Source organism: Somniosus microcephalus, chromosome 17 (assembly GCF_052327205.1).
Source record: "Somniosus microcephalus isolate GS21.2 chromosome 17, FLI_Smic_1.0, whole genome shotgun sequence".
NCBI classification, from domain to species: Eukaryota; Metazoa; Chordata; class Chondrichthyes; order Squaliformes; family Somniosidae; genus Somniosus; species Somniosus microcephalus.
In genome coordinates this window covers 90,179,241-90,193,691 of record NC_141003.1, presented here as the reverse complement: position 1 = coordinate 90,193,691, position 14,451 = coordinate 90,179,241, and the positions used below count along the sequence as shown (strand labels likewise).

The 14,451-nt window shown below is 45.6% G+C and overlaps 1 protein-coding gene across 3 annotated transcripts in view; it reads right to left on the bottom strand.

Annotated features, from left to right (window-relative positions):
* sema3d (sema domain, immunoglobulin domain (Ig), short basic domain, secreted, (semaphorin) 3D) overlaps window positions 1-14,451 on the bottom strand; it is a 428,206-nt gene that overhangs the window by 125,303 nt on the left and 288,452 nt on the right. The window lies entirely within an intron of this gene.

Sequence of the window (14,451 nt, the reverse complement as noted above, 5' to 3'; positions counted from 1 at the left end):
AACTCAGCCGCAGCCGGGGGAGGGAAGCACCGGACTGCGTGAGGGCTGGGAGGCGAACGGGAGCCGGGCGTGTGGGAGAGGCAGAGCCGACCAAAGGAGGCTGCGCGAGAGCCAGTCCAGCGGCTGAACTGTTCTCCGTGAACGGGGTACCCAGCGCCGGTAGAGCCGTGCGAGCGGGAGAGAAAGACAGAGCCGAGTAAGGGGAGCTGTGCGGAAGCCAGCCCAGCGGCTGAACCTCTCCGCTGTGGGGAAAGCGTACCCCTCCCACCAGGGAAGAAATGCGGGAAGCCACCATTAGGCGGAGAAGACGACAGATGCGGGAGACCGCCATTGAAGGGGCGGGGAGAGAAGGAAAGAGCGGGAAACCGCCATTTTCGCGGGAAAAACCGCCATCTTAGAAATAAATAAATAATAAATAAGAATTTAAAGAAATACTTGTGCTGCTCCCAAGGAAAGGAAGATGCCTAAGCGAGGGAATATTAACGATTTTAATTCTGAGATAGAAGACTGGGCCACGTACGTGAAACGCATCGAGATCTATTGTGAAGCCAACAAAATAGAGGAAGACGACAAAGCGATAACATTGCTAAACTCGATGGGCGCAAAGACATACGGGCTCTTGAAGCATCTACTAGCACCAGCTAAACCGGCGGATCAGACTTTCGAAGGGATTGTGGCTGTTCTGAAGGACCACTTGAACCCCACACCGTTGATGTTGGCTGAACGATTCAAATTCTATGCAAGAACGCAACGGAAAGACGAAAGCAACGCGGAATATTTGGTCGAACTGCGTAGGCTAGCGAAATGCTGCCAGTTCGGAGGGAATCTGACAGAGGCACTGCGAGACAAGTTCGTATGCGGATTGTCCAAGGAAGGGACACAAAAGCGACTACTCGAAGAGAACGACCTCCTACTTGACAGGGCTGTCCTTATAGCCGCATCGCACGAAGCCGCAGCGAAAGGAACGGCGGAAATGCAGCTAAAGGCGGCGGCACTCAGGGTGGACCAAATTACCTCAAGTACAACAAAATGCTATCATTGTGGGAAGACAACACACGACCAGAATCAATGCTGGTTTAAGAACCAAGAATGTAGGAAATGTGGCAAACTGGGTCACATCGCTAAGGTATGCCGGTCAGGGAAGAAGACCAACAACCAAAGGAAGCCACCACAAGAAAAGTACAACAAGGTGCACAAGGTGGCTGAGAAGAGTTCAGACGAACAGAATTCAGACTCAGACCCAAACAGCCAGGAGCTGGGTCGTCTGAGAATTCACAATGTGAGTAAGGAAGCTGACCTACAAACTATCTGGGTCATACTAAAAATAGCTGGAGTCCAAGTAAGAATGGAGTTGGACACTGGATCAGCTCTATCAGTCATAAATCGAAGGGACTACCACCGGCTATTCTCTCACATACCCTTAAGAAATACCAAGTTCGTATTGCAGACATACACGGGGCATAAGGTATACCCCATGGGGAAGATAAGAGTCAAGGTGAGAGATAGGGGTAAAGAACACCCAAGAATGAACTTGTACGTATTATCTGAGGGAGGACCACCACTTCTAGGACGAGAGTGGATCAAGAAAATAGACATGGAATGGCACTATCTAAAAGCCATAATGAGTGAGGACTCGGTGCAAGCTATCAGCTCAGATTCTGAAACGGATGACGATAAGACCAACTCAAATATGGAAGACAAGGCTAAAATGAACTTGCCAACTATGGTGGAGAAAACGAAGACATGCATAAAGGCTTATGCTACCAAGAAGAATAAAGCTTAAGAGCAGAACTCCAGTTTGACAGAGAATTCTGAGCCTGTTCAAGTTAAGGACTTATCCACGACGGAAGAACACCGAACTCGGACTCAAACTTATTTCAAAGTACGACAACAATTAGAACAGTTGAGTTACCGTCTCGTACAAGAGATGAAAACAATGGAAAAGTTCTGGGACACCGAATGGGAGAACCTGGAAAGACAGCAGAGGCAGCTAGCTCAAGCAAAGAGCGACCATAGAGCCATCGTGACCAATTACCGATCACATCTCCCTTATGATGTTCAGGAGTTAGAATATTTGCATGATCTAGAGATACAGCATAAAGGCAAACCACGCTACACTGAGGATTTTGTTCTGCAATTGGAGACGGAGCTAGTGCAAGCAAGGTTAAGAGAAGCTGAATCGCAGTGTGCACTTAAAGATATGCAGAAAAAAATCTTGGACATGGAAAAGAGAAACGCTTCTTTACCTGATGTGAATAATGTGGCCATGTTGCAAGAGGAGCTTATAGGGGCGAAACTGAAAGAAGCTAAGCAAAGGATGTTGGAACTTGAAACACAGAACCAAATCAGCAGTAACCAGCTATGTCGAGCAGAGAAGGAGTGCTATGGTCTACATGAGAAGGTGCAATATCTCTCAGCCCAGAATAAGGGACTACTCACTCAGTTAAATGAAAGTAATCGGAAAATGGCTGAGATAGACTGCAGGAATAAAGAAGATTTGATGGCAGTGAGACTTCGAGAGGCAGATAGCATAGCAGCCTTGGCTGAACTCCAACAGGAAATTGCGAAAGAAGCAAATGAAGAGGAATCTTCAGGAAGCCAGGATGTTATTCCAGTTCTTCTCTATGACTCCTTACAAGCAGAGTGTGAGAAGTTGAAAGAACAGTATGAACAGGCCCAGGCTACAATTCTGGAGGGGGTTAACTCGGCAACCTCCGAAAAGCTAGTTTCAGTAGAAGCATATGAACAACTAAAGGTTGAACATGAGCAAGAAGTCCAAAGGCTGCAGGAAATTCTTGATGAGCTCAAGGCCAAGACAGACTCATCGGTAGAAGTTCCATCCATAGATGAGAAATTAGAGGTGAAAGACATGGCAGAACATGAAAGACAAGATGTCCAAGAACTCATAAAAATATTGAAGGAAACCCAAGACAAATATGAGGCGGCAATGTCCGAGGTTCAACAACTTGAAGAACAGATTCAACTGGGAATCCTTTCAGTGGAAGAAAAGGAAACTGTAAGAAACACAGAGACTGTAAGAATGGTCCCTGAACATGAGCTAGAGAGCATCAGGGCGCAACTTTTCCGAGCGCTGAAAGCCAAAGTACAAGAGGAACAGAAGGTGGAAGCATTGGAGGAAAAGGTGGATGAAATGGAGAAGACTCTGATCCACAGTGTTCCCGTGGAAGAGTTAACGGTCAGCCAACTCCTTCATATGCTGAGGGAAAAGACTGCAATGGGAACAATCTGAACACGAGCTTCAATCTTCAACGGGAAGGAGTTCGGAGCTCTCAAAAGTTTGGGAAATAGCTGAGGTTGCAAAACAGACTTTACTGGGATGCCAAAAGTACGCTGAATCGCGTCTATGTGAACAACAGAATGTTGAAACAGCTGCTCCAGTAGAAGGATTGAATAGCCCGATCAATCAATCCCCGAGGGAAGGGGAAGTGTTGAAATCACAAATGAGGTCATTAGTGAAGGATTTGCAGGAAACCCAGGAAGAGCGGGATGAAGATGAATGCATGAAGAAGTCTTTTCAAGAAAGATGTCTAGGGAAGGAACCACAGTCAGCTAACGTCCAGATGGGTAAGGAGGAAGTAGAAGGCCCTCTCGCTGGCCTAACTCAGGACGAACCCGAATATTACCATGACCTGTTGAGTGACACTGAATATTACGAGGATGTGGTCTGCCCAGTTTGTGATGAAAACTCCCAAAGTGCTGAAATCAGGATGAAGCACTTAAAGTCGAAGGAACATAGAGAGTTGGTGGCGCTACAGCTGGCAGCTGATAAGGGAGCCCCGAGAGTCTCCAAAAAAGCAGAAAAGAAAAAGAAGAAGCAGAAGATGATAACTATCGCAAATATTATCACTTCTACCAGATCATGCGTGGACCCTACGAAAGGAGTTAAATCAGTTGGGAAGTAGGAAAATATCAAGGCAACCCAGTTGTTGTAAAAGTCAGCACTGCTGGTTCAGCAGGACGAAAGTTCAAGCTGTTACGTCAAGAAAAGGATATGGAGGAGTCACGCTAGCAATGTGAACCATCTACACCAAGGAGATGTTGTTCGGACCGAGTCAAGATCAGAGACTGAATCTGTGAACTGTTCCTGCAGAGACTGAACCTGTGAACTGTTTCCCACCGAGACTATGTCTGTAAATTGTTTTATATGAAGTTGAAGATATGTTATGTTTAATGGGGACTCTGTATGTAATAAGCTAAAAAGGGAGGATTGTAGTGTATGTACCCATCTACCTTTAAGAGAACTATTGTATGTAACCGTTCACCTTTAAGAGAACTACTTTAGGTGTGGCACTACTTGTTTGGCTTCTGTATACTGTAATACCGACGGTGACCACACCGGTATATAAGTGTTGTGGCATGATTCCTTGGGCAGATTCGCCCTGACCTTCGAATAGTAAAGACCTGTTTGTTTGTTATTCCTGAAGTCTGTGTCGTTATTAACTGTACAACCCACAGACTTTACAGCGTCCCCTTTAATTAGCGCCCCCCGCACCCCGCAGCGACTGGGAACCGTTCCCCTCTACCAGTCACTGGGGGCGCCAGGTGCACATAAGGGCGGCGCCACTGAAGTTCCGGTTCGGGGCGTACAAAAGGCGTTGCACCATGAAATGACGTAAGGATCTGCGTGCGCAGCTGAGCGGGCGTTACGGTTTTGCGCCGCCACTAAATCTTAAGTGAAGTTCGCGAGAGGCGCAGATCGCGCCGCACCCTGGTGCTAGCCGCTTAGCGCCCCACTTCTCCTCCTCCTAAGGCGCTAGCGGCTGGCGCTAACAACTGAATTTCTAGGCCAAACACTTATAAAATGGTACAACTGTTCTGATATTTCACCGACTGCTCGGATTCACTGTCACTGTACCAGTTATTACTGTCTACTTCTGAAGTACACAACTTTTTAAATAATTTGCCTTTGTTCAGAGTGAAGATAAAATATTTTAGTATTGTTACCTGCACATACTTTGCAGCATACAATATATTAAAAAGGGTGCATCAGTGTATGCAGGAATCACATTTTTCTTACAGCTGCACAATAATTTTAAAATGCCTCTGAGCTGCAACCTGAAACTGACCCGCACATTCCACTTTGCAAAGTTCCCTGACCGAATAACAATCACACCGTGAGTGATGTCAGGCGCTATTTACTGGCAGCCATTAAATGCTGTTGGTCTTAAAGCGACAGGAGAGCTTAAACACTGCTTTGCAGTAGATTGATAGGCTGCACGTTACATGCCATAATAATCCTGTCATTGTAGAATACAGCATCATCCAATTTACCACAAGCATTGCCACAGAAGATCCACTAGTATATTTAAAAAGGCCAGAAATTCATCACGGGCTGTGGCACAAAGCGGGCGGTATCGGATTGGCTGCCTGTTATATGCAGCACCGGATATTCAGTTCGATTGACGGTCATGGAATTAAATATCCGACGCTGCGTATAACGGGCGGCCAATCTGATACAGCCCGCTTTGCGCCACTGACTGCGACGAATTTCTAAGCCATTATCTTGCAAGGTGTCACATTCCTGAAGTCACACTTTGGAAAATAATCTTTAAAAAAAAAGAGATAACGAAAGCCAAGTGTTTTATGCTGGATTCATCTGGCCTGACGCCAGAAACTTACAACCACTTACAATTGCCTTCTGGTTGCCCTGTGGAGTTTACAAACAGCTGTGCTTACCTGGATTCACCTGTTCCGACAACTTCTCTACAGGAAGTATTTACACACTGCCCTTAAAGGGACAGGCCCGGTTAGTAACACAAACTGCACAGCTGTTATTCAGACCCAGGCTAGCCATGAGCAACGCCACAGGAAGTCCACTAGTCATCATAAAAAATATCTATGGGTTTCGGGTAAATGCCGGTGCAGATTATTACAGAGTCCGCTTCTCCAAATGTAAGGATCATTTCCTCGGCCCTTTCAACTCCTTTTTTTAATTACAGTGCAGAGAAACCATTTGAGACTCTGACCTTGGGAGGCGATGACGAGGAGCTGGCTTGAAAACCTAAAATAATTAGAATGCTAGAGAGTCAGTTTACAATGTGAAGTTCAAAGAAGTAAGTTTATTTTTGGGAAAGAAGTGGATGGGGATTAAAAAAAAAAATTCCAAAGACAGCTCCTGAATCATAAATATTGTATCCACAAAACATATTGTACCAAGTTTCCCAGTGACTGTTGGAATAAACGGGTCTTTTTCCGAGTGGCAGGCAGTGACTAGTGGGGTACCGCAGGGATCGGTCCCAGGACCCCAGCTATTCACAATATATATTAATGATCTAGACGAGGGAACTAGATGTAATATCTCCAAGTTTGCAGACGACACAAAGCTGGGTGGGCGTGTGTGCTGTGAGGAGGATGCCGAGAAACTCCAGGATGATTTGGACAGGTTGGGTGATTGGGCAGATGCATGGCAGATGCAGTATAATGTGGATAAATGCGAGGTTATCCACTTTGGTGTCAAAAACAGGAAGGTAGATTATTATCTGAACGGCAATAGATTGGGAGAAGGGGAAGTGCAACCTGGGTGTCCTTGTGCACCAGTCGCTGAAGGTAAGCATGCAGGTGCAGCAGGCGGTTAAGAAGGCAAATCATATGTTGGCCTTCGTAGCGAGAAGGTTCGAGTACACGAACAAGGATGCCTTGCTGCAGTTGTACAGGGCCTTGGTGAGACCACACCTTGAGTATTGTGTGCAGTTTTGGTCGCCTTATCTGAGGAAGGATGTTCTTGCCATGGAAGGAGTGCAGCGAAGATTCACCAGGCTGATACCTGGGATGGCAGGAATGACGTATGAGGAGAGATTGGGTCGATTGGGCTTATACTCGCTGGAGTTTAGAAGAATGAGAGGGGATCTCATTGAAACTTATAAAATTCTAACAGGACTAGACAGACTAGATACAGGAAGGATGTTCCCGATGGTCGGGGAGTCCAGAACCAGGGGTCACTGTCTAAAGGTAAGGGGTAAGCCATTTAGGACAGGGATGAGGAGGAATTTCTTCACCCAGAGAGTGGTGAACCTGTGGAATTCTCTACCAAAGAAGGCAGTAGAGGCCAATTCATTAAATATATTCAAGAAGGAGTTAGATATGTTTCTTAAGGCTAAAAGGATCAAGGGATATGGGGAGAAAGCAGAGACCGGGTACTGAATTTGGGTGATCAGCCATGATCTCATTGCATGGTGGAGCAGGCTCGAGGGGCTGAATGGCCTCCTCCTGCTCCTATCTTCCATGTTTCTATGTGGAGATATTCGCACAGAAAAACATAAGAACATAAGAATTAGGAGCAGGAGTAGGCCATACGGCCCCTCGAGCCTGCTCCGCCATGCAATAAGATCATGGCTGATCTTTGACCTCAACGCCACCTTCCCGCACTCTCCCCAAATCCCTCGATTCCCCTAGAGTCCAAAAATCTATCGATCTCTGCCTTGAATATACTCAGCGATTCAGCATCCACAGCCCTCTGAGATAGAGAATTCCAAAGATTCACAACCCTCTGAGTAAAGAAATTCCTCCTCATCTCGGTCTTAAATGGCCGACCCCTTATCCTGAGACTATACCCCCTGGTTCTGGACACTCCAGCCAGGGGAAACAACCTCTCAGCATCTACCCTGTCAATCCCCCTCAGAATCTTGTATGTTTCAATGAGATCACACCTCTGAAAGGCTTCAGTTAAGTTTCAAATATATTTTTATTATTGATTTGACTATTTGGAGTCGGCAGGGTCGTTCTGTAAATATGGAGTTTGAGCTCTGATGAGGTCATCAGGGCCTGCTGCTACTTTAAGCACAGGCCTGCGTGGGGAAGGTGTTGTGGCTTTTTCGCCATACCAACCTACTAGGAGGAGTCATCAAGGGCCAGAAGAGGACCAAAAGGTAATCAAAATTTTATTTTCTGCCTTTGCTTTTGGGGCCAGGAGGAGCCAGAGTATTCCCCTGGGCCGCACAAGGAAAGGTTAGAGTTCCCCTGCCCGGGGCTTCCCCCGCCCTCCTCCCCCCCCAACCCCCACCCCCCACCCCCCATAGGAACATAGGAACCGGAGGAGGCCATTCATCCCCTTGAGCCTGAGATCATGGCTGATCTGCAACCTAACTCCATATACCCGCCTTTGGCCCATATCCCTTAATAACTTTGATTAACAAAAATCTATCAATCTCCGATTTAAAATTAACAATTGATCTAGCATCAATTGCTGTTTGAGGAAGAGAGTTCCAAACTTCTACCACCCTTTGTGTGTAGAAGTGTTTCCTAATTTCACTCCTGAAAGGTCTGGCTCTAATTTTTAGACTCTGCCCCCTAGTCCTAGACTCCCCAACCAGCGGAAATAGTTTCTCTCTATCTACCTTATCTGTTCTCCTTAATATCTTGAAAACTTCAATCAGATTCCCCCTTAACTTTCTAAATTCTAGGGAATGCAACCCTAATTTGTGTAATCTCTCCTCATAACTTAACCCTTGGAGTCCGGGTATCATTCTGGTAAACCTACGCTGCACTCCCTCCAAGGCCAATATATCCTTCCTAAGGTGTGGTGCCCAGAACTGCTCCCAGTGCTCCAGGTGTGGTCTAACCAGGGCTTTGTACAGCTGCAGCATAACTTCTACCCCCTTGTACTCTAGTCCTCTAGATACAAAGGCCAGCATTCCATTAACCTTTTTGATTATTTTCTGTACCTGTTCATAGAAAAATAGGAGCAGGAGTAGGCCATTCGGCCCTTCGAGCCTGCTCATTTAATGATCTATGTACCTGAACCCCAAGTCTCTTTGGACTGTTTTTAGCTTTTTACCATTTAGAGAGTACCCTGTTCTATCCTTTTCAGGTCCAAAGTGGATGACCTCACATTTGCCACAGTTTCGCCCATTCACTTAATCTATCAATATCCCTTTGTAATTTTATGCTTCCATCTACACTACCGACAATTCCACCTATCTTTGTGTCATCGGCAAATTTGGATATATGACTGTCTATGCCATCATCTAAGTCGTTAATAAATATTATGAATAGTTGAGGCCTCAACACAGATCCCTGCGGGACACCACTAGTCACATCCTGTCAATTAGAGAACCTGCCCATTATCCCTAGTCTCTGTCTCCTGCCGCTCAGCCAATCTCCTAACCAGGTCAATAATTTGCCTTTAACTCCGTGGGCTTCTACCTTAGTTAACAGTCTCTTATGTGGGACTTCATCAAATGCCTTCTGGAAGTCCATATAAATAACATCCATAGACATTCCCCTGTCTACTACAGTACTTCAGTCACCTCTTCAAAAAATTCAATCAGGTTTGTCAGGCATGACCTACCTTTCACAAATCCATGCTGGCTCTCTCTGATCAACTGAAATTTTTTCACGTGTTCAATCACTCTATCTTTAATTATAGACTCTAGCAATTTTCCGACTAGCAGATGTTAGACTAACTGGTCTATAATTCTCTGGTTTCTCTCTCTCGCCATTCTTAAATAGCGGAGTGACATGCACAATTTTCTAATCTATAGGGATGGTTCCTGAATCTAGAGAACTTTGGAAGATTATAATTAGGGCATCTGCAATGTGCTCACCTACTTCCTTTAAAACACTGGGATGGAAACCATCTGGACCTGGGGATTTGTCATTCTTTAGTGCCATTATTTTTTTCATTACTGTTATTTTACTTACGTTAATTTTATTGAGTCCCTGTCCCTGATTTTGGGCCAGAAATTCCAGGCCAGAAGCGTGAGTGCGCTCGAGGTACTCACGCTTCTGGCCGTTGGAAATGCCGGCGTTCAGCATGAACAGCGCATGCGGGGAACGCCGGCATTTCCAGACCTCGAGCGCGTGCGACTGCACAGGCAGCGCTTGCGCAGTGAACTTCGTGGATTTCATTCATGAAATCCGTGAGGTTAAGTCCTTAGAAGTTACACTGAAAAAAAGCAAGTGTAAAGTGGTTCATTGGCTGCGGAGGAAGATATATTTTATCGTGGAGCTTTTGAAGTGCAATATTTTTGTTTGGGAAAGGGAGGGAAGTTATTTTAAGAAATTTTAAGTAAGTTTTAAAGTTAAAAATTTTTTTTTTAAAAAGGGTTTTCAGAACGGTAGGTAGAAGGAGCAATTGTGGCTGTGTGAATGGAATGTGAGAATGAGTTATGTATGTATGTCCACATATATTCCTTTACGTATATGTATGTATGTTTTATATTCCTTTACTATGAATGTATGTTTTTAATTATGATTTTCCAATAAGTTACTTTCTCTGAAAGTCATAATTAAATAATACATTCATACACATAAGTAAAGGAATATATACATAACACGCAAAGGAATATATACAGACATACATACTTTCAGAAGCTCCACGATAAGAAATATCTTCCTCCGCAGCCTCTGTAGCAACTGTACCCATGCTTTTTTCATGTGTAAGTTGTAATGACTGGACCTCACTGAAAGCATTAATGAAAGCGGCGAATTATACTGCGCACGCGCTGCCTGTGCAGTCGCACGCGTTCTGCCTCTGAACCCCTTCGTTCAGAGGACAGGAAATGCCGGTTTTCCCCACATGCACTGTGCATGCTGAAAACCGGCATTTCATCCGGCCAGATGCGTAAGTACCCCGACCGTACTAGCGCATTTGGAAGGGAATTATTGGGCCAACATTTTACATGTCAATAAAATAAAAAATTTAACACTTGCACGACTTGCCCCCTCGCATCTGCGACTGAGGGTCCAAGGAGGTGCATTGCGCAAGAGGTCATCATCGCACGTATCCTCACACTGTTCCCTTTGGGGAACTGTATGAAGTGGTGGAAGGATTTATGGCCGTGATTAACGCTCATTCCGTGACCGTAACCATCTTTGAACCAGCCATTAGGGTGGTTAGTCCTATGGCGGGAGGGTTTTACGGGCTCCCACAACCCATCTGAGGGGGGGGGCCACCAACACCCACGGACGCAAGTATCCCGCTGGATGTCCACCCAGAATTTAAAGTTGGAGCTCCGACTCCACTTGCCGGGACTGTCTGGAGTGGGGTTCAAAACCCTACTCCTTCTGGCCCAACGGCAGGGATGCTTACTGCTACGCAAAAGGCCCACTCCGCACAAAAGGTGACACCCATACGTTTCCTGCGCCTTTTCCCTCCCCGTGACTGGAGCCCTATGCTGCCATTTCACGTAGCTAATCGGATTGGGCGTTTGTCATAGCGGTAGGATCCCCGCCGCTGGGCCAGATCAGGGTAGGGTTTCGAACCCCGCTCCAGACAGTCCCGGCAAGTGGAGTCGGAGCTCCGGCTCTAAATTCTGGGTTGACATCCAGTGGGATATTTGCGTCCGTGGGTGTGGGTGGCCCCCCCCTCCTTGTATAGCTTGTGGGAGCCCGTAAAACCCTCCCGCCATAGGACTAACCGCCCTAATGGCTGGTTCAAAGATGGTTACGGTCACGGAATGAGCGTTAATCACAGCCATAAATCCTTCCACCACTTCATACAGTTCCCCAAAGGGAACAGTGTGAAGACACGTATGACGACGACATTGCTAAATAAATAAATGGAATTAAAAAAATTCTTTTAGGGCTTTTAAAAGTCTTTAAATTGCTTTAATTCTCTTTAAAACTACTTCAGATTACTCAAAATAATGTAAACATTTAAAAAAGTTTATAAAAGTTACCAAAATCTTCAAAAAACTTCCAAAAACCTATTTAAACTGCTGCTTTGCATGTAAAAAAGCAAAGCAGCTTGACAGAAACATTGGGGGCGTGTCCAGTGAAACTGAGACCTCAAGGGGCGTGTCTCACATACACTGCACGCTCCTGGGTCCGCGCTGGCTGCACTCCTGGGCGGCGTGACGTCATACGCTGCCCGGGAATGTGCTTTCAATTTCTCCAAGTTCAGGCGTCCCAGAAGCTGATCGGCAGGAGCGCGGGGTAAGTGCAAATATGGGGCTTGCACGCGCTGCAAGCCCCGTTCTGGAATTTCTGGCCCAATATTATTTTCTTTGGGATTTCCGGCATGCTATCCTCTTCTACTGTAAATACTGACACAAAGTAATTATTCAACATGTCCGCCATTTCCCCATTGTCATTGACAATATCACCACTTTCAGTTTTTAAGGGTCCAACATTGCACCTGACCACCCTCTTTTTCCTAATGTAACTGTAAAAATTCTTCGTACTGATTTTGATATCCTTTGCAAGTTTCTTTTCATGTTCCCTTTTTGTAGCTCTTACTATCTGTTTTGTGACCCTTTGCTGTTCTTTGTATCTTTTTTGTGTGCCCTTTCCTTTAGTTTTATGCTGTCTCTTACCTCTTTAGTTGCCCATGGCTGTTTTTTTTTGGCAAGTAAAGCTCTTGCCCCTCAAGGGTATAAACTGGTTCTGTATCACCTTAAATTCTTTTTTGAACTTCTCCCACTGATCTTCTGTCGTTTCACCCATTAACAGATTTTCCCAGTTTACTGTGGACAGTCTCTGCCTCATCCTGTTGAAGTCGGCCTTACCCAAAATCTAGAATCTTTGGAGCTGTTTCGCGTTTCTCCCTTTCAAACGCTACGTTGAACTCGATTATGTTATGATCGCTATTGGATAAATGTTCACGCACAGTTAGGCTGTTACTAAATCTGACTCATTACTCATTACTAAATCTAATATGGCAGCCCCCATTGTTGCCTCTGGGACATATTGTTGTAGAAAACTATCCCGGACACACTCAAGAAATTCACTACCTTTTGGCAGGTGCTAGTCTGCTTTTCCCAATCTATATGAAAGTTAAATTCCCCCATTAAAACCACTCTGCCTTTGCTACATGCTTGTCTAATCCACCAGTGACCTAGCCGAGTGCTGGGGACCGTACCTGGCAGAGGCCTCCTGCCATCCGACATTCTGCACTCGCCCGCTGGTGTCAGGCGGGAACCTGACTGGGCTTATGGAGATGAGGCCCGAAAGTTAAAATCTCCAGGGCTACATGCTGCCTCAGCACCTGCCCGCGTGACTGCTGCCCCAAGTTAAAATCGGGGCTTTATCGTCTGGGCCCAGACATGAAAAATGGGTGCTTGAGTGAGGTACCAAACTGTTGTGTATGTACCTTTAAGGGAATAACTGGTCTCAGACTGCAGTACCGGCAGTGACCACCCCTGTATAAAAGGCCATAGCAGGCTTCTGTAGTTTCAGTTTCCAGGTTGTCTCCATTCAGTAAAGACTTGTTATAATCAACTCCTGCAGTCCGTGTCTCAATTATACACGGACATAATACAAACTATACCCCAGTTGCCGGCACAAACCATGGACTCTAACTGACTGGTAAGATAACCGTAGACATCTTCACTGGCTGCTAACAAAGGCACATTGTGGCCAGGCAGCAGTGGAGGTGGTGGTTAGGAGCAAGTAATTAAGCACAGGGTGCATCTCTGAAGAGGAAGCCCTACTTATTTTCCCATCTGCTGTTTGCATCTCTTCTGATCGGTGCTATGGCTGTAAATAATTTTGTTTATTACAGGAGTGCGCTATCATTGAAAATAATTACATTGTTAGTCTTAATTGAACTCCATTTGTTCAGTGTATTTTCTATTTGCTGAATGCCACCCAGACGTGATGTTACTGACTGATTAAAGAAGCAAAGCCTCAGCATAGCCCCAACTTTGTTAATGCCACCCGGAGCCACAACACTTTAAAGTACATCTCTGATTATCCTGCTAAAAACTCAATGTTGGCTTTTGACTCTCTGAAGAAAGTTACTACCAGACATAACAACAATACAGCCTTTAGAAACGGGACTTATTGTACTGCAACATTGCACCGTCCCCTCCAAACACCACCCACCCACCCGACCCCCCACCCCTCCTCCTGGACCCCCCACCACCCCCACCTAAACCCCACTCCCTCTCCCGGACCCCCCCAACCCCACCACCCCCACCCCACCCCCTCCTGGACCCCCCCCCCACCTGCCCCACCCCACCCCTCCTCAGTCCCACCCACCCCAACCTCAGCCCCCCAGACCCCCCATCACCCCCACCATTAAATGACATTTCCCATTTTGCACTTGTATCAACTTTTCACTAAAGTTATTGATCGAAGGAATTTCACTCACGCTATAAGATAGAGTCAGTGCCACTGAGGAACTAAAGGACTTGCAAAACACATTACAGGAAAGTATAAAAGGTTAGTAAACTGAACATAAGAGGATTTACTAATGTACATTTAAAAGGAAATTATGTAATTTCTGGCAATGGATCAGTGTAAGTAAGGTATCAATTACTGAGAATTTTATGATCTTAACTTGCAATATAAACTTTTCCTTTTTACTGTCTGTTACACATGAAAGAATTTGCTATTTAATGTAATTCAGCATTTACTGGATACACACACATCAGTATAAATGCACACATTAGTGAAACCCAGTAAGCAAGTTGTGTGAGATACTGTGAGCCCTTGGCAGTACAGGATTGAGTCAGCGGCGAAAATGAATCCTGAACTCATTGAAATGAC